The following is a 25539-nucleotide window of genomic DNA, read 5'->3' as shown; positions in this document are numbered from 1 at the left end:
TGCTATTAGATCATAAAACATTACAGCAGTACGGCAATTCCCAAGACATTGTTTTTGTTTCGCTAAATATGTGTGTGCGTGCATGGGTGTGTGTGTGTGTGTGTGGGTGTGAGTATGTATGTGTGGGTGTGAGTATGTGTGTGTGTGTGTTGAAACACACTCAAGGAGGAGCTGATGGGCTAAGTGCCATTACTAGATAATTACAGCTAAAAGTCTCCATGTTAACGAGGAGGACACTGAAAACATCTGCAATTCAGATTAGGAGCAGTTGTGTGTTTCGTGTGTGTGTGTGTGTGTGCTGCATATTTCCATCTTGCTCTGCCGTCTATCTCATGCGTGTGTGAGTGTGTTTAGTACTTGTATGTTATTTGATGAGGGGATTACTGCTAAGCATAAACATTCACGTTTTGAATTTTGTGTATCTGTGTAGGGGACTGCAAACACACACACACACACACACACTATGCACCCTGTATATCAGTGTAATTGGCTGGATCTCAGTGTGAGTTGAGTGTGAGGGCATCCACAGACTGCACACAGTGAACGCTCTAATGGGCTCACTCTTCATCCCCCGTGATGGGCTTATTTCCCTCCTAAATGCTGTTTGTTGTGTATGGAGGCTTCTAGCAGCACACACGCACACACAGTGCACATGTAAACTGCAATTACACAAACACCCCATTGTGCTGCGGATATTATCTGTTCCGTGTTTGGCGGAAATAAAGAAAGTGCCATTTGTGGTACCTGCTGGGACAAGTGAGGAGGTTCAGAGGCTTTTTGTAAGGAAGCAGGAGTCTGATTTGTGACCTCATTATCTTCCTCGGTTCCTCGTCTTCATCCTCACCAGTCCTGGGTTAAAAATGGAATTCTTGGGGGGAAATAATGTCATTTATTATTTATTATATCTAGTGTGTGTGTGTGTGTGGTGTGTGCACGTGTGTGTGAGGGTGTGTGTGTGGAGAGAAGTGGTTTCTCCTTTTCTGACATACATTTGGACGCAGAATGTTCATGTCCCAATTGTTTGTGTTGGTAGTTACACATAACTAACAACATGGACCTCATTTAAGATGATTTTATTGAGATTACCATACTTTGTACGTAAGTCTCATCACATTTCAGCTCTTCTCGATCTTTCTTTGTAAAGTCTGAGATGCTCTCCTCTCCATCTTTCATCCAAAAACACATTGATTGGTCATTCAACGGCTCCTCTGTCTCTGTGAGCTGTGGTTTATGTTTGATTACGACCTTTGAGTAAAAAAAAAGAGTGAACAAAGTGAAATCTCTGCTTCTAATTGTGTGCACGTGCATGTATCTGTGTGTGTGTATGTGCATGCACGCGCTGAAAAAACCTTTGACTCAGTAACACCCAGGATAAATGTGAGGCTGCCACTTCACCATTGTATGCCGTGAACATTTTAAGGTGTGTTGCTGAGAGTGTGTGTGTGTGTGTGTGTGTGTGTGTGTGTGTGTGTACATGTTTATATGTGTGTGGTGATGTGTAATTACTGCAGCTAAAACAACTTAAAAATAGAGCCAACACATCCTCCTCTGGAGTTAAGAGCTCATCACTCGTCTGGTCTCGGTCTGTGGAATCACTATCTGTTTCCCTAAAACTCAAATTTCAATCTGCTTTAATCAATCAAAGCGTTCCAATGTATTTATTTATGAATATGGGAGGTGTGTTTGATAAGAAAAGCAATGGGAAAGGTATTGTTGATGCATATTTTAACAGCAAAAATAAGCTTTTTAACTCTCTGGCAGAAGCAATTTAGCTTTTTATTGCATTTGTACCAAGCAAATTACTTTTCTCCTTGTTTGAAGATCCATTGTAAATTAATTTGTTTCCGGAGTTGCCATGTAAAAACATATCACTGAAAAAGTTTTAAAATTTAATTCAGAAAATGCTTGGGGGGTGGCAGGATGGGGAAGAAGAAAGGAGAAGAAAAAATAGAGAAAATGGTAGAAAAAGAGAAGAAAAGGAATTTTCCTCCATTACCAAAGCTTTATATGGTGACTTTCCTGAGCCAGGTAGCGCCACAGAGAGGGGAAGTTTGCCATCCTTTTCTTGCTCCATAACCTCACTTGTCTAAACGTGGCTTCTTGTAAAAAATATGTTTGTGAACTTAACAGTGTGCTCCTGCTGTAAAAAGTTCAACTCTTTTTTGCAAGAAGCCACCTGTAGATGTGAGTAAAAAGGACCAAAGAAGGTATGAAGGCAAAAGAAGGCAAATTATCATTATAGCGCTACAATTTCAAACACAGCATCCATATGACACTAGGATCCTTTCTGTACGTTTGGGCGATATCAAATGGACAAAAATTGTCCTTTTAAAAGCCCATATCTTGACCAAGGGAAGAGCTAGAGAGCTAGAATTTTAAACACAGCATCTAGATGACACAAGGATCATTTGCTGTAAATTTAGGGCAAATATACATTTTTGGCAAATTCCAGAAAAATTTAAGTGGACCAAGGAATGAATTTCAAACACAGCATCTAGATGGCACCAGGCTCCATTGGTGTAAATTTTCCGGACCAAAAAAAACCTTTGCCGATTATCACCATTCTTTGGCTCAGCGAGTAAAGCTGGTTGGTGATCATAAGGTTGTGAGTTCCAGGCCTGTTGTTGTTTTCTTTGCTGTTTGGCTTAACAAGAAAAGTGTGTGTGCGACAAGGTTGACTTTGTCTTTTCTTGATGTTTGAAGGCTGTCCATACCTAAAACCACAAGAAACAATGCAAACATGTTGTCCAGGTTGCTCCAAGTGGTAGACCAACATCACATTTCACAAGTTTAATATAAACACACTAGTACTACTTCTCCCATTTGGACAAACATTTAAATTACCCCCAAAAACATTCAGCAAATGATCCTAGTGCCATCTAGATGATGTGTTTGAAATTCTAGAGCTCTAGCTCTTTCCTTTTCCAAGATATGGGCTTTTTACAAAAATGACCCATTTGGTCCATGGTTACACTGTCATTTTTCCCAAACTGGACCAAAATATGAATTTGTCCTGAACTTGCAGCAAATGATCCTAGTGCCATCTAGATGATGTGTTTGAAATTCTAGAGCTCTAGCTCTTTCCTTTTCCAAGATATGGGCTTTTTACAAAAATGACCGATTTGGTCCATGGTTACACAGTCGTTTTTCCCAAACTGGACCAAAATATGAATTTGTCCCGAACTTGCAGCAAATGATCCTAGTGCCATCTAGATGATGTGTTTGAAATTCTAGAGCTCTAGCTCTTTCCTTTTCCAAGATATGGGCTTTTTACAAAAATTACCGATTTGGTCCATGGTTACACTGTCGTTTTTCCCAAGCTGGACCAAAATTTGAATTTGCTCAATACTTGCAGCAAATGATCCTAGTGCCATCTAGATGATGTGTTTGAAATTCTAGAGCTCTAGCTCTTTCCTTTTCCAAGATATGGGCTTTTTACAAAAATGACCCATTTGGTCCATGGTTACACTGTCGTTTTTCCCAAACTGGACCAAAATATGAATTTGTCCCGAACTTGCAGCAAATGATCCTTGTGCCATCTAGATGTTGTGTTTGAAATTCTAGAGCTCTAGCTCTTTCCTTTTCCAAGATATGGGCTTTTTACAAAAATGATCGATTTGGTCCATTGTTACACTGTCGTTTTTCCCAAACTGGACCAAAATATGAATTTGCACCAAACTTGCAGCAAATGATCCTAGTGCCATCTAGATGATGTGTTTTAAATTCTAGAGCTCTAGCCCTTTCCTTTTCCAAGATATGGGCTTTTTACAAAAATGACCCATTTGGTCCATGGTTGCTCTGACATTTTGTGGCGAGGGTGGTTACCCTGGTTTGAACTGGGGACTCTAACATTTTGTGGCATGGGTGGTTAATGCAGACACCCGGGATTGAACCGGGGACCTTTAGCTCTTCAGTCTAACGCTCTCCCAACTGAGCTATTTCGGCATATATGATTTCTGTTTCTCTTTTCATCATAGAGCTCAAGTGCTTTCCTCTACCAATATATGGGCTTTTTACAAAAATGACCCGTTTGGTCCATGGTTACACTGTCGTTTTTCCCAAACTGGACCAAAATATGAATTTGTCCCGAACTTGCAGCAAATGATCCTAGTGCCATCTAGATGATGTGTTTGAAATTCTAGAGCTCTAGCTCTTTCCTTTTCCAAGATATGGGCTTTTTACAAAAACGACCGATTTGGTTCATGGTTACACTGTCGTTTTTCCTAAGCTGGACCAAAATTTGAATTCGCTCAATACTTGCAGCAAATGATCCTAGTGCCATCTAGATGATGTGTTTGAAATTCTAGAGCTCTAGCTCTTTCCTTTTCCAAGATATGGGCTTTTTACAAAAATGACCCATTTGGTCCATGGTTACACTGTCGTTTTTCCCAAACTGGACCAAAATATGAATTTGCTCAATACTTGCAGCAAATGATCCTTGTGCCATCTAGATGATGTGTTTTAAATTCTAGAGCTCTAGCTCTTTCCTTTTCCAAGATATGGGCTTTTTACAAAAATGACCCATTTGGTCCAGGGTTGCTCTGACATTTTGTGGCGAGGGTGGTTACCCTGGATTGAACTGGGGACTCTAACATTGTGTGGCATGGGTGGTTAATGCCGAAACCCGGGATTGAACCGGGGTCCTTTAGATCTTCAGTCTAACGCTCTCCCAACTGAGCTATTTCGGCATATATGAGCTGTCCCTCTTTTCATCATAGAGCTCAAGTGCTTTCCTCTACCAATATATGGGCTTTTTACAAAAATGACCCGTTTGGTCCATGGTTACACTGTCGTTTTTCCCAAACTGGACCAAAATATGAATTTGTCCCGAACTTGCAGCAAATGATCCTAGTGCCATATAGATGATGTGTTTGAACTTCTAGAGCTCTAGCTCTTTCCTTTTCCAAGATATAGGCTTTTTACAAAAATGACCGATTTGGTCCATGGTTACACTGTCGTTTTTCCCAAACTGGACCAAAATTTGAATTTGCTCAATACTTGCAGCAAATGATCCTTGTGCCATCTAGATGATGTGTTTTACATTCTAGAGCTCTAGCTCTTTCCTTTACCAAGATATGGGCTTTTTACAAAAATGACCGATTTGGTCCATGGTTACACTGTCGTTTTTCCCAAACTGGACCAAAATTTGAATTTGCTCAATACTTGCAGCAAATGATCCTTGTGCCATCTACATGATGTGTTTTACATTCTAGAGCTCTAGCTCTTTCATTTTCCAAGATATGGGCTTTTTACAAAAATGACCGATTTGGTCCATGGTTACACTGTCGTTTTTCCCAAACTGGACCAAAATATGAATTTGTCCCGAACTTGCAGCAAATGATCCTTGTGCCATCTAGATGTTGTGTTTGAAATTCTAGAGCTCTAGCTCTTTCCTTTTCCAAGATATGGGCTTTTTACAAAAATGATCGATTTGGTCCATTGTTACACTGTCGTTTTTCCCAAACTGGACCAAAATATGAATTTGCACCAAACTTGCAGCAAATGATCCTAGTGCCATCTAGATGATGTGTTTTAAATTCTAGAGCTCTAGCCCTTTCCTTTTCCAAGATATGGGCTTTTTACAAAAATGACCCATTTGGTCCATGGTTGCTCTGACATTTTGTGGCGAGGGTGGTTACCCTGGTTTGAACTGGGGACTCTAACATTTTGTGGCATGGGTGGTTAATGCAGACACCCGGGATTGAACCGGGGACCTTTAGCTCTTCAGTCTAACGCTCTCCCAACTGAGCTATTTCGGCATATATGATTTCTGTTTCTCTTTTCATCATAGAGCTCAAGTGCTTTCCTCTACCAATATATGGGCTTTTTACAAAAATGACCCGTTTGGTCCATGGTTACACTGTCGTTTTTCCCAAACTGGACCAAAATATGAATTTGTCCCGAACTTGCAGCAAATGATCCTAGTGCCATCTAGATGATGTGTTTGAAATTCTAGAGCTCTAGCTCTTTCCTTTTCCAAGATATGGGCTTTTTACAAAAATGACCCATTTGGTCCATGGTTACACTGTCGTTTTTCCCAAACTGGACCAAAATATGAATTTGCTCAATACTTGCAGCAAATGATCCTTGTGCCATCTAGATGATGTGTTTTAAATTCTAGAGCTCTAGCTCTTTCCTTTTCCAAGATATGGGCTTTTTACAAAAATGACCCATTTGGTCCAGGGTTGCTCTGACATTTTGTGGCGAGGGTGGTTACCCTGGATTGAACTGGGGACTCTAACATTGTGTGGCATGGGTGGTTAATGCCGAAACCCGGGATTGAACCGGGGTCCTTTAGATCTTCAGTCTAACGCTCTCCCAACTGAGCTATTTCGGCATATATGATTTCTGTTTCTCTTTTCATCATAGAGCTCAAGTGCTTTCCTCTACCAATATATGGGCTTTTTACAAAAATGACCCGTTTGGTCCATGGTTACACTGTCGTTTTTCCCAAACTGGACCAAAATATGAATTTGTCCCGAACTTGCAGCAAATGATCCTAGTGCCATATAGATGATGTGTTTGAACTTCTAGAGCTCTAGCTCTTTCCTTTTCCAAGATATAGGCTTTTTACAAAAATGACCGATTTGGTCCATGGTTACACTGTCGTTTTTCCCAAACTGGACCAAAATTTGAATATGCTCAATACTTGCAGCAAATGATCCTTGTGCCATCTAGATGATGTGTTTTACATTCTAGAGCTCTAGCTCTTTCCTTTACCAAGATATGGGCTTTTTACAAAAATGACCGATTTGGTCCATGGTTACACTGTCGTTTTTCCCAAACTGGACCAAAATTTGAATTTGCTCAATACTTGCAGCAAATGATCCTTGTGCCATCTACATGATGTGTTTTACATTCTAGAGCTCTAGCTCTTTCATTTTCCAAGATATGGGCTTTTTACAAAAATGACCCATTTGGTCCATGGTTACACTGTCGTTTTTCCCAAACTGGACCAAAATATGAATTTGTCCCGAACTTGCAGCAAATGATCCTTGTGCCATCTAGATGTTGTGTTTGAAATTCTAGAGCTCTAGCTCTTTCCTTTTCCAAGATATGGGCTTTTTACAAAAATGATCGATTTGGTCCATTGTTACACTGTCGTTTTTCCCAAACTGGACCAAAATATGAATTTGCACCAAACTTGCAGCAAATGATCCTAGTGCCATCTAGATGATTTGTTTTAAATTCTAGAGCTCTAGCCCTTTCCTTTTCCAAGATATGGGCTTTTTACAAAAATGACCCATTTGGTCCATGGTTGCTCTGACATTTTGTGGCGAGGGTGGTTACCCTGGTTTGAACTGGGGACTCTAACATTTTGTGGCATGGGTGGTTAATGCCGAAACCCAGGATTGAACAGGGGACCTTTAGAACTTCAGTCTAACGCTCTCCCAACTGAGCTATTTTGGCATATATGAGGTGTTTTTCTTTTTATCATAGAGCTCAAGTGCTTTCCTCTACCAACATATGGGCTTCTTACAAAAATGACCGATTTGGTCCATGGTTACACCGTCGTTTTTCCCAAGCTGGACCAAAATTTGAATTTTCTCAATACTTGCAGCAAATGATCCTAGTGCGATCTTGATGATGTTTTTGAAATTCTAGAGCTCAAGCTCTTTCCTTTTCCAAGATATGGGCTTTTTACAAAAATGACCCATTTGGTCCATGGTTACACTGTCGTTTTTCCAAAACTGGACCAAAATATGAATTTGCTCAATACTTGCAGCAAATGATCCTAGTGCCATCTAGATGATGTGTTTGAAATTCTAGAGCTCTAGCTCTTTCCTTTTCCAAGATATGGGCTTTTTACAAAAATGACCCATTTGGTCCATTGTTACACTGTCGTTTTTCCCAAACTGGACCAAAATATGAATTTGCTCAATACTTGCAGCAAATGATCCTTGTGCCATCTAGATGATGTGTTTTAAATTCTAGAGCTCTAGCTCTTTCCTTTTCCAAGATATGGGCTTTTTACAAAAATGACCCATTTGGTCCAGGGTTGCTCTGACATTTTGTGGCGAGGGTGGTTACCCTGGATTGAACTGGGGACTCTAACATTGTGTGGCATGGGTGGTTAATGCCGAAACCCGGGATTGAACCGGGGTCCTTTAGATCTTCAGTCTAACGCTCTCCCAACTGAGCTATTTCGGCATATATGAGCTGTCCCTCTTTTCATCATAGAGCTCAAGTGCTTTCCTCTACCAATATATGGGCTTTTTACAAAAATGACCCGTTTGGTCCATGGTTACACTGTCGTTTTTCCCAAACTGGACCAAAATATGAATTTGTCCCGAACTTGCAGCAAATGATCCTAGTGCCATATAGATGATGTGTTTGAACTTCTAGAGCTCTAGCTCTTTCCTTTTCCAAGATATAGGCTTTTTACAAAAATGACCGATTTGGTCCATGGTTACACTGTCGTTTTTCCCAAACTGGACCAAAATTTGAATTTGCTCAATACTTGCAGCAAATGATCCTTGTGCCATCTAGATGATGTGTTTTACATTCTAGAGCTCTAGCTCTTTCCTTTACCAAGATATGGGCTTTTTACAAAAATGACCGATTTGGTCCATGGTTACACTGTCGTTTTTCCCAAACTGGACCAAAATTTGAATTTGCTCAATACTTGCAGCAAATGATCCTTGTGCCATCTACATGATGTGTTTTACATTCTAGAGCTCTAGCTCTTTCATTTTCCAAGATATGGGCTTTTTACAAAAATGACCGATTTGGTCCATGGTTACACTGTCGTTTTTCCCAAACTGGACCAAAATATGAATTTGCACCAAACTTGCAGCAAATGATCCTAGTGCCATCTAGATGATGTGTTTGAAATTCTAGAGCTCTAGCTCTTTCCTTTTCCAAGATATGGGCTTTTTACAAAAATGACCCATTTGGTCCATTGTTACACTGTCGTTTTTCCCAAACTGGACCAAAATATGAATTTGCTCAATACTTGCAGCAAATGATCCTTGTGCCATCTAGATGATGTGTTTTAAATTCTAGAGCTCTAGCTCTTTCCTTTTCCAAGATATGGGCTTTTTACAAAAATGACCCATTTGGTCCAGGGTTGCTCTGACATTTTGTGGCGAGGGTGGTTACCCTGGATTGAACTGGGGACTCTAACATTGTGTGGCATGGGTGGTTAATGCCGAAACCCGGGATTGAACCGGGGTCCTTTAGATCTTCAGTCTAACGCTCTCCCAACTGAGCTATTTCGGCATATATGAGCTGTCCCTCTTTTCATCATAGAGCTCAAGTGCTTTCCTCTACCAATATATGGGCTTTTTACAAAAATGACCCGTTTGGTCCATGGTTACACTGTCGTTTTTCCCAAACTGGACCAAAATATGAATTTGTCCCGAACTTGCAGCAAATGATCCTAGTGCCATATAGATGATGTGTTTGAACTTCTAGAGCTCTAGCTCTTTCCTTTTCCAAGATATAGGCTTTTTACAAAAATGACCGATTTGGTCCATGGTTACACTGTCGTTTTTCCCAAACTGGACCAAAATTTGAATTTGCTCAATACTTGCAGCAAATGATCCTTGTGCCATCTAGATGATGTGTTTTACATTCTAGAGCTCTAGCTCTTTCCTTTACCAAGATATGGGCTTTTTACAAAAATGACCGATTTGGTCCATGGTTACACTGTCGTTTTTCCCAAACTGGACCAAAATTTGAATTTGCTCAATACTTGCAGCAAATGATCCTTGTGCCATCTACATGATGTGTTTTACATTCTAGAGCTCGAGCTCTTTCATTTTCCAAGATATGGGCTTTTTACAAAAATGACCGATTTGGTCCATGGTTACACTGTCGTTTTTCCCAAACTGGACCAAAATATGAATTTGCACCAAACTTGCAGCAAATGATCCTAGTGCCATCTAGATGATGTGTTTTAAATTCTAGAGCTCTAGCCCTTTCCTTTTCCAAGATATGGGCTTTTTACAAAAATGACCCATTTGGTCCATGGTTGCTCTGACATTTTGTGGCGAGGGTGGTTACCCTGGTTTGAACTGGGGACTCTAACATTTTGTGGCATGGGTGGTTAATGCAGACACCCGGGATTGAGCCGGGGACCTTTAGCTCTTCAGTCTAACGCTCTCCCAACTGAGCTATTTCGGCATATATGATTTCTGTTTCTCTTTTCATCATAGAGCTCAAGTGCTTTCCTCTACCAATATATGGGCTTTTTACAAAAATGACCCGTTTGGTCCATGGTTACACTGTCGTTTTTCCCAAACTGGACCAAAATATGAATTTGTCCCGAACTTGCAGCAAATGATCCTAGTGCCATCTAGATCAGGGGTGTCAAAGTAAAATACACAGAGGGCCATAAAACTACATTTGCTACAAGTCGAGGGCCGGACTGGTTCAATGTTTATTAAAACATATTGAAATGATTGCACATAGCCTATTGAACCAAGACCTCACACAGTGTATATTATTGAATCATTTAATGAATCAAGCAATATTTTCTTATGGCTCTGTCAGTAATTTCAACAGAAACATTTTTCAACAGGCAAACAGCAACCAAGTAAATTTCCTTCAAAAACAAAATATGTTCCTTAACAAGATAACAAGATAACAAGATAAATGCAGAAATGAAATTGCATGCATTATGAACCCAAAATGCATTATTCTACTGCTCTATGATCCTCACCAATCACTGCTTTCAAATAGTAAAATGAGAAAATAGTAACAAATGTAAACATTTAACTGAATTAAAAACTGAAAATACGTTAACGCTCTGTGATGCTCACTTGTCTGAGGCTGAGCCTGAAACTTGGTGGTGTTTCATCTTTTGTACAATTTCATCAATGTTTGGGGTCAGGCTCTGAGTTGAGGAAATCCTCAGGATTGAATGAAGGTGTTCATCAGTAAGCCGGCTCCTATGTGATGTTTTGTTAAGCTTCATCAAAGGGAACAGTTGTTCACACAGGTATGTGCTGCCAAACATAGAGAGCGTCTGAGCCGCTTGGATGCGCAGCTGGGGCGTTGTGTCGGGGATGAAACATGCAAACTCAGCAGCGCCCACTCTCTCATATTTTTCCTTCAGTGCGTCATCACACTGGAGCTCAATCAACTCCATTTGTAGGTTTGGTGGTGCGCTTTCCATGTCAACTGCAAAAGGATTGCTGAGCAGTTCAAACCTGCTTTTTTGGGCTTCAAAGTCAGCAAATCGGCGTCGATAGTCGGCGGCAAGTACGCTGAGTTTATCAGCAAACTGTGCACTCGGGAAAACAGCGGTTGAGAGCTTCTCTTTCATGGTCTGGCAGCTCGGAAAGTGGCTCAAGTTTTCTTTCCGCATCTGCGTCTCCCACAGACTCTTGAGTTTAAACGCTTGAGTTTAAACGCCCTCACTGTACTGAACATGTCAGAGATGATGCGCCCCCGTCCCTGCAGCTGCAGGTTCATTACATTAAGATGGCTCGTGATGTCGCACAGAAACGCTTTCGCTCGCGGTGCATTGTGGGGAATGTAGTGTTACGCTGGTGCGTGCAAAACACCAGCGGGCAGCCGCGGGCCGGTTCTAATAGTAATTAAATATCATCCCGGGGGCCATAGATAATTCATTTGCGGGCCGGATCTGGCCCGCGGGCCTTGAGTTTGACATATGTGATCTAGATGATGTGTTTGAAATTCTAGAGCTCTAGCTCTTTCCTTTTCCAAGATATGGGCTTTTTACAAAAACGACCGATTTGGTTCATGGTAACACTGTCGTTTTTCCTAAGCTGGACCAAAATTTGAATTCGCTCAATACTTGCAGCAAATGATCCTAGTGCCATCTAGATGATGTGTTTGAAATTCTAGAGCTCTAGCTCTTTCCTTTTCCAAGATATGGGCTTTTTACAAAAATGACCCATTTGGTCCATGGTTACACTGTCGTTTTTCCCAAACTGGACCAAAATATGAATTTGCTCAATACTTGCAGCAAATGATCCTTGTGCCATCTAGATGATGTGTTTTAAATTCTAGAGCTCTAGCTCTTTCCTTTTCCAAGATATGGGCTTTTTACAAAAATGACCCATTTGGTCCAGGGTTGCTCTGACATTTTGTGGCGAGGGTGGTTACCCTGGATTGAACTGGGGACTCTAACATTGTGTGGCATGGGTGGTTAATGCCGAAACCCGGGATTGAACCGGGGTCCTTTAGATCTTCAGTCTAACGCTCTCCCAACTGAGCTATTTCGGCATATATGAGCTGTCCCTCTTTTCATCATAGAGCTCAAGTGCTTTCCTCTACCAATATATGGGCTTTTTACAAAAATGACCCGTTTGGTCCATGGTTACACTGTCGTTTTTCCCAAACTGGACCAAAATATGAATTTGTCCCGAACTTGCAGCAAATGATCCTAGTGCCATATAGATGATGTGTTTGAACTTCTAGAGCTCTAGCTCTTTCCTTTTCCAAGATATAGGCTTTTTACAAAAATGACCGATTTGGTCCATGGTTACACTGTCGTTTTTCCCAAACTGGACCAAAATTTGAATTTGCTCAATACTTGCAGCAAATGATCCTTGTGCCATCTAGATGATGTGTTTTACATTCTAGAGCTCTAGCTCTTTCCTTTACCAAGATATGGGCTTTTTACAAAAATGACCGATTTGGTCCATGGTTACACTGTCGTTTTTCCCAAACTGGACCAAAATTTGAATTTGCTCAATACTTGCAGCAAATGATCCTTGTGCCATCTACATGATGTGTTTTACATTCTAGAGCTCTAGCTCTTTCATTTTCCAAGATATGGGCTTTTTACAAAAATGACCCATTTGGTCCATGGTTACACTGTCGTTTTTCCCAAACTGGACCAAAATATGAATTTGTCCCGAACTTGCAGCAAATGATCCTTGTGCCATCTAGATGTTGTGTTTGAAATTCTAGAGCTCTAGCTCTTTCCTTTTCCAAGATATGGGCTTTTTACAAAAATGATCGATTTGGTCCATTGTTACACTGTCGTTTTTCCCAAACTGGACCAAAATATGAATTTGCACCAAACTTGCAGCAAATGATCCTAGTGCCATCTAGATGATGTGTTTTAAATTCTAGAGCTCTAGCCCTTTCCTTTTCCAAGATATGGGCTTTTTACAAAAATGACCCATTTGGTCCATGGTTGCTCTGACATTTTGTGGCGAGGGTGGTTACCCTGGTTTGAACTGGGGACTCTAACATTTTGTGGCATGGGTGGTTAATGCCGAAACCCAGGATTGAACAGGGGACCTTTAGAACTTCAGTCTAACGCTCTCCCAACTGAGCTATTTTGGCATATATGAGGTGTTTTTCTTTTTATCATAGAGCTCAAGTGCTTTCCTCTACCAACATATGGGCTTCTTACAAAAATGACCGATTTGGTCCATGGTTACACCGTCGTTTTTCCCAAGCTGGACCAAAATTTGAATTTGCTCAATACTTGCAGCAAATGATCCTAGTGCGATCTTGATGATGTTTTTGAAATTCTAGAGCTCAAGCTCTTTCCTTTTCCAAGATATGGGCTTTTTACAAAAATGACCCATTTGGTCCATGGTTACACTGTCGTTTTTCCAAAACTGGACCAAAATATGAATTTGCTCAATACTTGCAGCAAATGATCCTAGTGCCATCTAGATGATGTGTTTGAAATTCTAGAGCTCTAGCTCTTTCCTTTTCCAAGATATGGGCTTTTTACAAAAATGACCCATTTGGTCCATTGTTACACTGTCGTTTTTCCCAAACTGGACCAAAATATGAATTTGCTCAATACTTGCAGCAAATGATCCTTGTGCCATCTAGATGATGTGTTTTAAATTCTAGAGCTCTAGCTCTTTCCTTTTCCAAGATATGGGCTTTTTACAAAAATGACCCATTTGGTCCAGGGTTGCTCTGACATTTTGTGGCGAGGGTGGTTACCCTGGATTGAACTGGGGACTCTAACATTGTGTGGCATGGGTGGTTAATGCCGAAACCCGGGATTGAACCGGGGTCCTTTAGATCTTCAGTCTAACGCTCTCCCAACTGAGCTATTTCGGCATATATGAGCTGTCCCTCTTTTCATCATAGAGCTCAAGTGCTTTCCTCTACCAATATATGGGCTTTTTACAAAAATGACCCGTTTGGTCCATGGTTACACTGTCGTTTTTCCCAAACTGGACCAAAATATGAATTTGTCCCGAACTTGCAGCAAATGATCCTAGTGCCATATAGATGATGTGTTTAAACTTCTAGAGCTCTAGCTCTTTCCTTTTCCAAGATATAGGCTTTTTACAAAAATGACCGATTTGGTCCATGGTTACACTGTCGTTTTTCCCAAACTGGACCAAAATTTGAATTTGCTCAATACTTGCAGCAAATGATCCTTGTGCCATCTAGATGATGTGTTTTACATTCTAGAGCTCTAGCTCTTTCCTTTACCAAGATATGGGCTTTTTACAAAAATGACCGATTTGGTCCATGGTTACACTGTCGTTTTTCCCAAACTGGACCAAAATTTGAATTTGCTCAATACTTGCAGCAAATGATCCTTGTGCCATCTACATGATGTGTTTTACATTCTAGAGCTCTAGCTCTTTCATTTTCCAAGATATGGGCTTTTTACAAAAATGACCGATTTGGTCCATGGTTACACTGTCGTTTTTCCCAAACTGGACCAAAATATGAATTTGTCCCGAACTTGCAGCAAATGATCCTTGTGCCATCTAGATGTTGTGTTTGAAATTCTAGAGCTCTAGCTCTTTCCTTTTCCAAGATATGGGCTTTTTACAAAAATGATCGATTTGGTCCATTGTTACACTGTCGTTTTTCCCAAACTGGACCAAAATATGAATTTGCACCAAACTTGCAGCAAATGATCCTAGTGCCATCTAGATGATGTGTTTTAAATTCTAGAGCTCTAGCCCTTTCCTTTTCCAAGATATGGGCTTTTTACAAAAATGACCCATTTGGTCCATGGTTGCTCTGACATTTTGTGGCGAGGGTGGTTACCCTGGTTTGAACTGGGGACTCTAACATTTTGTGGCATGGGTGGTTAATGCCGAAACCCAGGATTGAACAGGGGACCTTTAGAACTTCAGTCTAACGCTCTCCCAACTGAGCTATTTTGGCATATATGAGGTGTTTTTCTTTTTATCATAGAGCTCAAGTGCTTTCCTCTACCAACATATGGGCTTCTTACAAAAATGACCGATTTGGTCCATGGTTACACCGTCGTTTTTCCCAAGCTGGACCAAAATTTGAATTTGCTCAATACTTGCAGCAAATGATCCTAGTGCGATCTTGATGATGTTTTTGAAATTCTAGAGCTCAAGCTCTTTCCTTTTCCAAGATATGGGCTTTTTACAAAAATGACCCATTTGGTCCATGGTTACACTGTCGTTTTTCCCAAACTGGACCAAAATATGAATTTGCTCAATACTTGCAGCAAATGATCCTTGTGCCATCTAGATGATGTGTTTTAAATTCTAGAGCTCTAGCTCTTTCCTTTTCCAAGATATGGGCTTTTTACAAAAATGACCCATTTGGTCCAGGGTTGCTCTGACATTTTGTGGCGAGGGTGGTTACCCTGGATATAACTGGGGACTCTAACATTGTGTGGCATGGGTGGTTAATGCCGAAACCCGGGATTGAACCGGGGTCCTTTAGATCTTCAGTCTAACGCTCTCCCAACTGAGCTATTTCGGCATATATGATTTCTGTTTCTCTTTTCATCATAGAGCTCAAGTGCTTTCCTCTACCAATATATGGGCTTTTTACAAAAATGACCCGTTTGGTCCATGGTTACACTGTCGTTTTTCCCAAACTGGACCAAAATATGAATTTGTCCCGAACTTGCAGCAAATGATCCTAGTGCCATATAGATGATGTGTTTGAACTTCTAGAGCTCTAGCTCTTTCCTTTTCCAAGATATAGGCTTTTTACAAAAATGACCGATTTGGTCCATGGTTACACTGTCGTTTTTCCCAAACTGGACCAAAATTTGAATATGCTCAATACTTGCAGCAAATGATCCTTGTGCCATCTAGATGATGTGTTTTACATTCTAGAGCTCTAGCTCTTTCCTTTACCAAGATATGGGCTTTTTACAAAAATGACCGATTTGGTCCATGGTTACACTGTCGTTTTTCCCAAACTGGACCAAAATTTGAATTTGCTCAATACTTGCAGCAAATGATCCTTGTGCCATCTACATGATGTGTTTTACATTCTAGAGCTCTAGCTCTTTCATTTTCCAAGATATGGGCTTTTTACAAAAATGACCGATTTGGTCCATGGTTACACTGTCGTTTTTCCCAAACTGGACCAAAATATGAATTTGTCCCGAACTTGCAGCAAATGATCCTTGTGCCATCTAGATGTTGTGTTTGAAATTCTAGAGCTCTAGCTCTTTCCTTTTCCAAGATATGGGCTTTTTACAAAAATGATCGATTTGGTCCATTGTTACACTGTCGTTTTTCCCAAACTGGACCAAAATATGAATTTGCACCAAACTTGCAGCAAATGATCCTAGTGCCATCTAGATGATGTGTTTTAAATTCTAGAGCTCTAGCCCTTTCCTTTTCCAAGATATGGGCTTTTTACAAAAATGACCCATTTGGTCCATGGTTGCTCTGACATTTTGTGGCGAGGGTGGTTACCCTGGTTTGAACTGGGGACTCTAACATTTTGTGGCATGGGTGGTTAATGCCGAAACCCAGGATTGAACAGGGGACCTTTAGAACTTCAGTCTAACGCTCTCCCAACTGAGCTATTTTGGCATATATGAGGTGTTTTTCTTTTTATCATAGAGCTCAAGTGCTTTCCTCTACCAATATATGGGCTTTTTACAAAAATGACCGATTTGGTCCATGGTTACACCGTCGTTTTTCCCAAGCTGGACCAAAATTTGAATTTTCTCAATACTTGCAGCAAATGATCCTAGTGCGATCTTGATGATGTTTTTGAAATTCTAGAGCTCAAGCTCTTTCCTTTTCCAAGATATGGGCTTTTTACAAAAATGACCCATTTGGTCCATGGTTACACTGTCGTTTTTCCAAAACTGGACCAAAATATGAATTTGCTCAATACTTGCAGCAAATGATCCTAGTGCCATCTAGATGATGTGTTTGAAATTCTAGAGCTCTAGCTCTTTCCTTTTCCAAGATATGGGCTTTTTACAAAAATGACCCATTTGGTCCATTGTTACACTGTCGTTTTTCCCAAACTGGACCAAAATATGAATTTGCTCAATACTTGCAGCAAATGATCCTTGTGCCATCTAGATGATGTGTTTTAAATTCTAGAGCTCTAGCTCTTTCCTTTTCCAAGATATGGGCTTTTTACAAAAATGACCCATTTGGTCCAGGGTTGCTCTGACATTTTGTGGCGAGGGTGGTTACCCTGGATTGAACTGGGGACTCTAACATTGTGTGGCATGGGTGGTTAATGCCGAAACCCGGGATTGAACCGGGGTCCTTTAGATCTTCAGTCTAACGCTCTCCCAACTGAGCTATTTCGGCATATATGAGCTGTCCCTCTTTTCATCATAGAGCTCAAGTGCTTTCCTCTACCAATATATGGGCTTTTTACAAAAATGACCCGTTTGGTCCATGGTTACACTGTCGTTTTTCCCAAACTGGACCAAAATATGAATTTGTCCCGAACTTGCAGCAAATGATCCTAGTGCCATATAGATGATGTGTTTGAACTTCTAGAGCTCTAGCTCTTTCCTTTTCCAAGATATAGGCTTTTTACAAAAATGACCGATTTGGTCCATGGTTACACTGTCGTTTTTCCCAAACTGGACCAAAATTTGAATTTGCTCAATACTTGCAGCAAATGATCCTTGTGCCATCTAGATGATGTGTTTTACATTCTAGAGCTCTAGCTCTTTCCTTTACCAAGATATGGGCTTTTTACAATAATGACCGATTTGGTCCATGGTTACACTGTCGTTTTTCCCAAACTGGACCAAAATTTGAATTTGCTCAATACTTGCAGCAAATGATCCTTGTGCCATCTACATGATGTGTTTTACATTCTAGAGCTCTAGCTCTTTCATTTTCCAAGATATGGGCTTTTTACAAAAATGACCGATTTGGTCCATGGTTACACTGTCGTTTTTCCCAAACTGGACCAAAATATGAATTTGTCCCGAACTTGCAGCAAATGATCCTTGTGCCATCTAGATGTTGTGTTTGAAATTCTAGAGCTCTAGCTCTTTCCTTTTCCAAGATATGGGCTTTTTACAAAAATGATCGATTTGGTCCATTGTTACACTGTCGTTTTTCCCAAACTGGACCAAAATATGAATTTGCACCAAACTTGCAGCAAATGATCCTAGTGCCATCTAGATGATGTGTTTTAAATTCTAGAGCTCTAGCCCTTTCCTTTTCCAAGATATGGGCTTTTTACAAAAATGACCCATTTGGTCCATGGTTGCTCTGACATTTTGTGGCGAGGGTGGTTACCCTGGTTTGAACTGGGGACTCTAACATTTTGTGGCATGGGTGGTTAATGCCGAAACCCAGGATTGAACAGGGGACCTTTAGAACTTCAGTCTAACGCTCTCCCAACTGAGCTATTTTGGCATATATGAGGTGTTTTTCTTTTTATCATAGAGCTCAAGTGCTTTCCTCTACCAACATATGGGCTTCTTACAAAAATGACCGATTTGGTCCATGGTTACACCGTCGTTTTTCCCAAGCTGGACCAAAATTTGAATTTGCTCAATACTTGCAGCAAATGATCCTAGTGCGATCTTGATGATGTTTTTGAAATTCTAGAGCTCAAGCTCTTTCCTTTTCCAAGATATGGGCTTTTTACAAAAATGACCCATTTGGTCCATGGTTACACTGTCGTTTTTCCCAAACTGGACCAAAATATGAATTTGCTCAATACTTGCAGCAAATGATCCTTGTGCCATCTAGATGATGTGTTTTAAATTCTAGAGCTCTAGCTCTTTCCTTTTCCAAGATATGGGCTTTTTACAAAAATGACCCATTTGGTCCAGGGTTGCTCTGACATTTTGTGGCGAGGGTGGTTACCCTGGATTGAACTGGGGACTCTAACATTGTGTGGCATGGGTGGTTAATGCCGAAACCCGGGATTGAACCGGGGTCCTTTAGATCTTCAGTCTAACGCTCTCCCAACTGAGCTATTTCGGCATATATGATTTCTGTTTCTCTTTTCATCATAGAGCTCAAGTGCTTTCCTCTACCAATATATGGGCTTTTTACAAAAATGACCCGTTTGGTCCATGGTTACACTGTCGTTTTTCCCAAACTGGACCAAAATATGAATTTGTCCCGAACTTGCAGCAAATGATCCTAGTGCCATATAGATGATGTGTTTGAACTTCTAGAGCTCTAGCTCTTTCCTTTTCCAAGATATAGGCTTTTTACAAAAATGACCGATTTGGTCCATGGTTACACTGTCGTTTTTCCCAAACTGGACCAAAATTTGAATTTGCTCAATACTTGCAGCAAATGATCCTTGTGCCATCTAGATGATGTGTTTTACATTCTAGAGCTCTAGCTCTTTCCTTTACCAAGATATGGGCTTTTTACAAAAATGACCGATTTGGTCCATGGTTACACTGTCGTTTTTCCCAAACTGGACCAAAATTTGAATTTGCTCAATACTTGCAGCAAATGATCCTTGTGCCATCTACATGATGTGTTTTACATTCTAGAGCTCTAGCTCTTTCATTTTCCAAGATGTGGGCTTTTTACAAAAATGACCGATTTGGTCCATGGTTACACTGTCGTTTTTCCCAAACTGGACCAAAATATGAATTTGTCCCGAACTTGCAGCAAATGATCCTTGTGCCATCTAGATGTTGTGTTTGAAATTCTAGAGCTCTAGCTCTTTCCTTTTCCAAGATATGGGCTTTTTACAAAAATGATCGATTTGGTCCATTGTTACACTGTCGTTTTTCCCAAACTGGACCAAAATATGAATTTGCACCAAACTTGCAGCAAATGATCCTAGTGCCATCTAGATGATGTGTTTTAAATTCTAGAGCTCTAGCCCTTTCCTTTTCCAAGATATGGGCTTTTTACAAAAATGACCCATTTGGTCCATGGTTGCTCTGACATTTTGTGGCGAGGGTGGTTACCCTGGTTTGAACTGGGGACTCTAACATTTTGTGGCATGGGTGGTTAATGCAGACACCCGGGATTGAACCGGGGACCTTTAGCTCTTCAGTCTAACGCTCTCACAACTGAGCTATTTCGGCATATATGATTTCTGTTTCTCTTTTCATCATAGAGCTCAAGTGCTTTCCTCTACCAATATATGGGCTTTTTACAAAAATGACCCGTTTGGTCCATGGTTACACTGTCGTTTTTCCCAAACTGGACCAAAATATGAATTTGTCCCGAACTTGCAGCAAATGATCCTAGTGCCATCTAGATGATGTGTTTGAAATTCTAGAGCTCTAGCTCTTTCCTTTTCCAAGATATGGGCTTTTTACAAAAATGACCCATTTGGTCCATGGTTACACTGTCGTTTTTCCCAAACTGGACCAAAATATGAATTTGCTCAATACTTGCAGCAAATGATCCTTGTGCCATCTAGATGATGTGTTTTAAATTCTAGAGCTCTAGCTCTTTCCTTTTCCAAGATATGGGCTTTTTACAAAAATGACCCATTTGGTCCAGGGTTGCTCTGACATTTTGTGGCGAGGGTGGTTACCCTGGATTGAACTGGGGACTCTAACATTGTGTGGCATGGGTGGTTAATGCCGAAACCCGGGATTGAACCGGGGTCCTTTAGATCTTCAGTCTAACGCTCTCCCAACTGAGCTATTTCGGCATATATGAGCTGTCCCTCTTTTCATCATAGAGCTCAAGTGCTTTCCTCTACCAATATATGGGCTTTTTACAAAAATGACCCGTTTGGTCCATGGTTACACTGTCGTTTTTCCCAAACTGGACCAAAATATGAATTTGTCCCGAACTTGCAGCAAATGATCCTAGTGCCATATAGATGATGTGTTTGAACTTCTAGAGCTCTAGCTCTTTCCTTTTCCAAGATATAGGCTTTTTACAAAAATGACCGATTTGGTCCATGGTTACACTGTCGTTTTTCCCAAACTGGACCAAAATTTGAATTTGCTCAATACTTGCAGCAAATGATCCTTGTGCCATCTAGATGATGTGTTTTACATTCTAGAGCTCTAGCTCTTTCCTTTACCAAGATATGGGCTTTTTACAAAAATGACCGATTTGGTCCATGGTTACACTGTCGTTTTTCCCAAACTGGACCAAAATTTGAATTTGCTCAATACTTGCAGCAAATGATCCTTGTGCCATCTACATGATGTGTTTTACATTCTAGAGCTCTAGCTCTTTCATTTTCCAAGATATGGGCTTTTTACAAAAATGACCGATTTGGTCCATGGTTACACTGTCGTTTTCCCCAAACTGGACCAAAATATGAATTTGTCCCGAACTTGCAGCAAATGATCCTTGTGCCATCTAGATGTTGTGTTTGAAATTCTAGAGCTCTAGCTCTTTCCTTTTCCAAGATATGGGCTTTTTACAAAAATGATCGATTTGGTCCATTGTTACACTGTCGTTTTTCCCAAACTGGACCAAAATATGAATTTGCACCAAACTTGCAGCAAATGATCCTAGTGCCATCTAGATGATGTGTTTTAAATTCTAGAGCTCTAGCCCTTTCCTTTTCCAAGATATGGGCTTTTTACAAAAATGACCCATTTGGTCCATGGTTGCTCTGACATTTTGTGACGAGGGTGGTTACCCTGGTTTGAACTGGGGACTCTAACATTTTGTGGCATGGGTGGTTAATGCCGAAACCCAGGATTGAACAGGGGACCTTTAGAACTTCAGTCTAACGCTCTCCCAACTGAGCTATTTTGGCATATATGAGGTGTTTTTCTTTTTATCATAGAGCTCAAGTGCTTTCCTCTACCAACATATGGGCTTCTTACAAAAATGACCGATTTGGTCCATGGTTACACCGTCGTTTTTCCCAAGCTGGACCAAAATTTGAATTTGCTCAATACTTGCAGCAAATGATCCTAGTGCGATCTTGATGATGTTTTTGAAATTCTAGAGCTCAAGCTCTTTCCTTTTCCAAGATATGGGCTTTTTACAAAAATGACCCATTTGGTCCATGGTTACACTGTCGTTTTTCCAAAACTGGACCAAAATATGAATTTGCTCAATACTTGCAGCAAATGATCCTAGTGCCATCTAGATGATGTGTTTGAAATTCTAGAGCTCTAGCTCTTTCCTTTTCCAAGATATGGGCTTTTTACAAAAATGACCCATTTGGTCCATTGTTACACTGTCGTTTTTCCCAAACTGGACCAAAACATGAATTTGCTCAATACTTGCAGCAAATGATCCTAGTGCCATCTAGATGATGTGTTTAAAATTCTAGAGCTCTAGCTCTTTCCTTTTCCAAGATATGGGCTTCTTACAAAAATGACCCATTTGGTCCATTGTTACACTGTCGTTTTTCCCAAACTGGACCAAAACATGAATTTGCACCAAACTTGCAGCAAATGATCCTAGTGCCATCTTGATGATGTGTTTCAAATTCTAGAGCTCTAGGCCTTTCCTTTTCCAAGATATGGGCTTTTTACAAAAATGACCCATTTGGTCCATTGTTGCTCTGACATTTTGTGACGAGGGTGGTTACCCTGGTTTGAACTGGGGACTCTAACATTTTGTGGCATGGGTGGTTAATGCCGAAAACCGGGATTGAACCAGGGACCTTTAGATCTTCAGTCTAACGCTCACCCAACTGAGCTATTTCGGCATATATGAGCTGTTTCTCTTTTCATCATAGAGCTCAAGTGCTTTCCTCTACCAATATATGGGCTTCTTACAAAAATGACCCATTTGGTCCATGGTTACACGGTCGTTTTTCCCAAGCTGGACCAAAATTTGAAGTTAGCCCAAACTTGCATCAAATGATCCTAGTGCCATCTGGATGATGTGTTTGAAATTCTAGAGCTCTAGCTCTTTCCTTTTCCAAGATATGGACTTTTTACAAAAATGACCGATTTGGTCCATGGTTGCTCTGACATTTTGTGGCATGGGTGGTCACCCTGGAATGAACTGGGGACTCTGACATTTTGTGGCATGGGTGGTTAATGCCGAAACCCGGGATTGAACCAGGGACCTTTAGATCTTCAGTCTAACGCTCTCCCAACTGAGCTATTTCGGCATATATGAGCTGATTCTCTTTTCATCATAGAGCTCAAGTGCTTTCCTCTACCAATATATGGGCTTTTTACAAAAATGACCCGTTTGGTCCATGGTTACACTGTCGTTTTTCCCAAACTGGACCAAAATATGAATTTGTCCCGAACTTGCAGCAAATGATCCTAGTGCCATATAGATGATGTGTTTGAACTTCTAGAGCTCTAGCTCTTTCCTTTTCCAAGATATAGGCTTTTTACAAAAATGACCGATTTGGTCCATGGTTACACTGTCGTTTTTCCCAAACTGGACCAAAATTTGAATTTGCTCAATACTTGCAGCAAATGATCCTTGTGCCATCTAGATGATGTGTTTTACATTCTAGAGCTCTAGCTCTTTCCTTTACCAAGATATGGGCTTTTTACAAAAATGACCGATTTGGTCCATGGTTACACTGTCGTTTTTCCCAAACTGGACCAAAATTTGAATTTGCTCAATACTTGCAGCAAATGATCCTTGTGCCATCTACATGATGTGTTTTACATTCTAGAGCTCTAGCTCTTTCATTTTCCAAGATATGGGCTTTTTACAAAAATTACCGATTTGGTCCATGGTTACACTGTCGTTTTTCCCAAACTGGACCAAAATATGAATTTGTCCCGAACTTGCAGCAAATGATCCTTGTGCCATCTAGATGTTGTGTTTGAAATTCTAGAGCTCTAGCTCTTTCCTTTTCCAAGATATGGGCTTTTTACAAAAATGATCGATTTGGTCCATTGTTACACTGTCGTTTTTCCCAAACTGGACCAAAATATGAATTTGCACCAAACTTGCAGCAAATGATCCTAGTGCCATCTAGATGATGTGTTTTAAATTCTAGAGCTCTAGCCCTTTCCTTTTCCAAGATATGGGCTTTTTACAAAAATGACCCATTTGGTCCATGGTTGCTCTGACATTTTGTGACGAGGGTGGTTACCCTGGTTTGAACTGGGGACTCTAACATTTTGTGGCATGGGTGGTTAATGCCGAAAACCGGGATTGAACCAGGGACCTTTAGATCTTCAGTCTAACGCTCACCCAACTGAGCTATTTCGGCATATATGAGCTGTTTCTCTTTTCATCATAGAGCTCAAGTGCTTTCCTCTACCAATATATGGGCTTTTTACAAAAATGACCCATTTGGTCCATGGTTACACGGTCGTTTTTCCCAAGCTGGACCAAAATTTGAAGTTAGCCCAAACTTGCATCAAATGATCCTAGTGCCATCTGGATGATGTGTTTGAAATTCTAGAGCTCTAGCTCTTTCCTTTTCCAAGATATGGACTTTTTACAAAAATGACCGATTTGGTCCATGGTTGCTCTGACATTTTGTGGCATGGGTGGTCACCCTGGAATGAACTGGGGACTCTGACATTTTGTGGCATGGGTGGTTAATGCCGAAACCCGGGATTGAACCAGGGACCTTTAGATCTTCAGTCTAACGCTCTCCCAACTGAGCTATTTCGGCATATATGAGCTGATTCTCTTTTCATCATAGAGCTCAAGTGCTTTCCTCTACCAATATATGGGCTTCTTACAAAAATGACCCATTTGGTCCATGGTTAGACTGTCGTTTTTCCCAAACTGGACCAAAACATGAATTTGCACCAAACTTGCAGCAAATGATCCTAGTGCCATCTAAATGATGTGTTTGAAATTCTAGAGCTCTAGCTCTTTCCTTTTCCAAGATATGGGCTTTTTACAAAAACGACCGATTTGGTTCATAATAACACTGTCGTTTTTCCTAAGCTGGACCAAAATTTGAATTCGCTTAATACTTGCAGCAAATGATCCTAGTGCCATCTAGATGATGTGTTTGAAATTCTAGAGCTCTAGCTCTTTCCTTTTCCAAGATATGGGCTTTTTACAAAAATGACCCATTTGGTCCATTGTTACACTGTCGTTTTTCCCAAACTGGACCAAAACATGAATTTGCTCAATACTTGCAGCAAATGATCCTAGTGCCATCTAGATGATGTATTTAAAATTCTAGAGCTCTAGCTCTTTCCTTTTCCAATATATGGGCTTCTTACAAAAATGACCCATTTGGTCCATGGTTAGACTGTCGTTTTTCCCAAACTGGACCAAAACATGAATTTGCACCAAACTTGCAGCAAATGATCCTAGTGCCATCTAGATGATGTGTTTGAAATTCTAGAGCTCTAGCTCTTTCCTTTTCCAAGATATGGGCTTTTTACAAAAATGACCCATTTGGTCCATTGTTACACTGTCATTTTTCCCAAACTGGACCAAAACATGAATTTGCACCAAACTTGCAGCAAATGATCCTAGTGCCATTTAGAAGATGTGTTTGAACTTCTAGAGCTCTAGCTCTTTCCTTTTCCAAGATATGGGCTTTTTACAAAAA

At 40.5% G+C, this 25539-nt stretch overlaps 20 non-coding genes across 20 annotated transcripts; all 20 read right to left on the bottom strand.

Moving 5' to 3' along the window:
• Window positions 1–4615: 4615 nt before the first annotated feature.
• Window positions 4616–4688, bottom strand: trnaf-gaa (transfer RNA phenylalanine (anticodon GAA)). The gene has a single exon. It is a non-coding gene; the product is annotated as a tRNA-Phe (tRNA).
• A 1576-nt stretch (window positions 4689–6264) lies between these two features.
• trnaf-gaa (transfer RNA phenylalanine (anticodon GAA)) lies at window positions 6265–6337 on the bottom strand. The gene has a single exon. It is a non-coding gene; the product is annotated as a tRNA-Phe (tRNA).
• A 1000-nt stretch (window positions 6338–7337) lies between these two features.
• trnaf-gaa (transfer RNA phenylalanine (anticodon GAA)) lies at window positions 7338–7410 on the bottom strand. The gene has a single exon. It is a non-coding gene; the product is annotated as a tRNA-Phe (tRNA).
• A 668-nt stretch (window positions 7411–8078) lies between these two features.
• On the bottom strand, window positions 8079–8151 carry trnaf-gaa (transfer RNA phenylalanine (anticodon GAA)). The gene has a single exon. It is a non-coding gene; the product is annotated as a tRNA-Phe (tRNA).
• Window positions 8152–9149: 998 nt separating this feature from the next.
• Window positions 9150–9222, bottom strand: trnaf-gaa (transfer RNA phenylalanine (anticodon GAA)). The gene has a single exon. It is a non-coding gene; the product is annotated as a tRNA-Phe (tRNA).
• A 2903-nt stretch (window positions 9223–12125) lies between these two features.
• On the bottom strand, window positions 12126–12198 carry trnaf-gaa (transfer RNA phenylalanine (anticodon GAA)). Its single transcript has one exon. It is a non-coding gene; the product is annotated as a tRNA-Phe (tRNA).
• A 998-nt stretch (window positions 12199–13196) lies between these two features.
• trnaf-gaa (transfer RNA phenylalanine (anticodon GAA)) lies at window positions 13197–13269 on the bottom strand. The gene has a single exon. It is a non-coding gene; the product is annotated as a tRNA-Phe (tRNA).
• A 668-nt stretch (window positions 13270–13937) lies between these two features.
• Window positions 13938–14010, bottom strand: trnaf-gaa (transfer RNA phenylalanine (anticodon GAA)). Its single transcript has one exon. It is a non-coding gene; the product is annotated as a tRNA-Phe (tRNA).
• A 998-nt stretch (window positions 14011–15008) lies between these two features.
• trnaf-gaa (transfer RNA phenylalanine (anticodon GAA)) lies at window positions 15009–15081 on the bottom strand. The gene has a single exon. It is a non-coding gene; the product is annotated as a tRNA-Phe (tRNA).
• A 503-nt stretch (window positions 15082–15584) lies between these two features.
• On the bottom strand, window positions 15585–15657 carry trnaf-gaa (transfer RNA phenylalanine (anticodon GAA)). Its single transcript has one exon. It is a non-coding gene; the product is annotated as a tRNA-Phe (tRNA).
• A 1000-nt stretch (window positions 15658–16657) lies between these two features.
• Window positions 16658–16730, bottom strand: trnaf-gaa (transfer RNA phenylalanine (anticodon GAA)). Its single transcript has one exon. It is a non-coding gene; the product is annotated as a tRNA-Phe (tRNA).
• A 668-nt stretch (window positions 16731–17398) lies between these two features.
• trnaf-gaa (transfer RNA phenylalanine (anticodon GAA)) lies at window positions 17399–17471 on the bottom strand. Its single transcript has one exon. It is a non-coding gene; the product is annotated as a tRNA-Phe (tRNA).
• A 998-nt stretch (window positions 17472–18469) lies between these two features.
• Window positions 18470–18542, bottom strand: trnaf-gaa (transfer RNA phenylalanine (anticodon GAA)). The gene has a single exon. It is a non-coding gene; the product is annotated as a tRNA-Phe (tRNA).
• A 503-nt stretch (window positions 18543–19045) lies between these two features.
• Window positions 19046–19118, bottom strand: trnaf-gaa (transfer RNA phenylalanine (anticodon GAA)). The gene has a single exon. It is a non-coding gene; the product is annotated as a tRNA-Phe (tRNA).
• A 1578-nt stretch (window positions 19119–20696) lies between these two features.
• Window positions 20697–20769, bottom strand: trnaf-gaa (transfer RNA phenylalanine (anticodon GAA)). The gene has a single exon. It is a non-coding gene; the product is annotated as a tRNA-Phe (tRNA).
• A 998-nt stretch (window positions 20770–21767) lies between these two features.
• On the bottom strand, window positions 21768–21840 carry trnaf-gaa (transfer RNA phenylalanine (anticodon GAA)). The gene has a single exon. It is a non-coding gene; the product is annotated as a tRNA-Phe (tRNA).
• An 833-nt stretch (window positions 21841–22673) lies between these two features.
• trnaf-gaa (transfer RNA phenylalanine (anticodon GAA)) lies at window positions 22674–22746 on the bottom strand. Its single transcript has one exon. It is a non-coding gene; the product is annotated as a tRNA-Phe (tRNA).
• Window positions 22747–23084: 338 nt separating this feature from the next.
• trnaf-gaa (transfer RNA phenylalanine (anticodon GAA)) lies at window positions 23085–23157 on the bottom strand. Its single transcript has one exon. It is a non-coding gene; the product is annotated as a tRNA-Phe (tRNA).
• A 998-nt stretch (window positions 23158–24155) lies between these two features.
• Window positions 24156–24228, bottom strand: trnaf-gaa (transfer RNA phenylalanine (anticodon GAA)). Its single transcript has one exon. It is a non-coding gene; the product is annotated as a tRNA-Phe (tRNA).
• A 338-nt stretch (window positions 24229–24566) lies between these two features.
• trnaf-gaa (transfer RNA phenylalanine (anticodon GAA)) lies at window positions 24567–24639 on the bottom strand. The gene has a single exon. It is a non-coding gene; the product is annotated as a tRNA-Phe (tRNA).
• Between the last annotated feature and the right edge of the window lie 900 nt (window positions 24640–25539).

This window comes from Genypterus blacodes, unplaced genomic scaffold, assembly GCF_046128005.1.
Source record: "Genypterus blacodes isolate CSIRO-AG114 ecotype Tasmania unplaced genomic scaffold, CSIRO-AGI_Gbla_v1 ptg000215l_1, whole genome shotgun sequence".
Taxonomy (NCBI): Eukaryota; Metazoa; Chordata; class Actinopteri; order Ophidiiformes; family Ophidiidae; genus Genypterus; species Genypterus blacodes.
The sequence above is the reverse complement of the archived record's forward strand: the minus strand, read 5'-3'. Positions and strand labels throughout refer to the sequence as shown.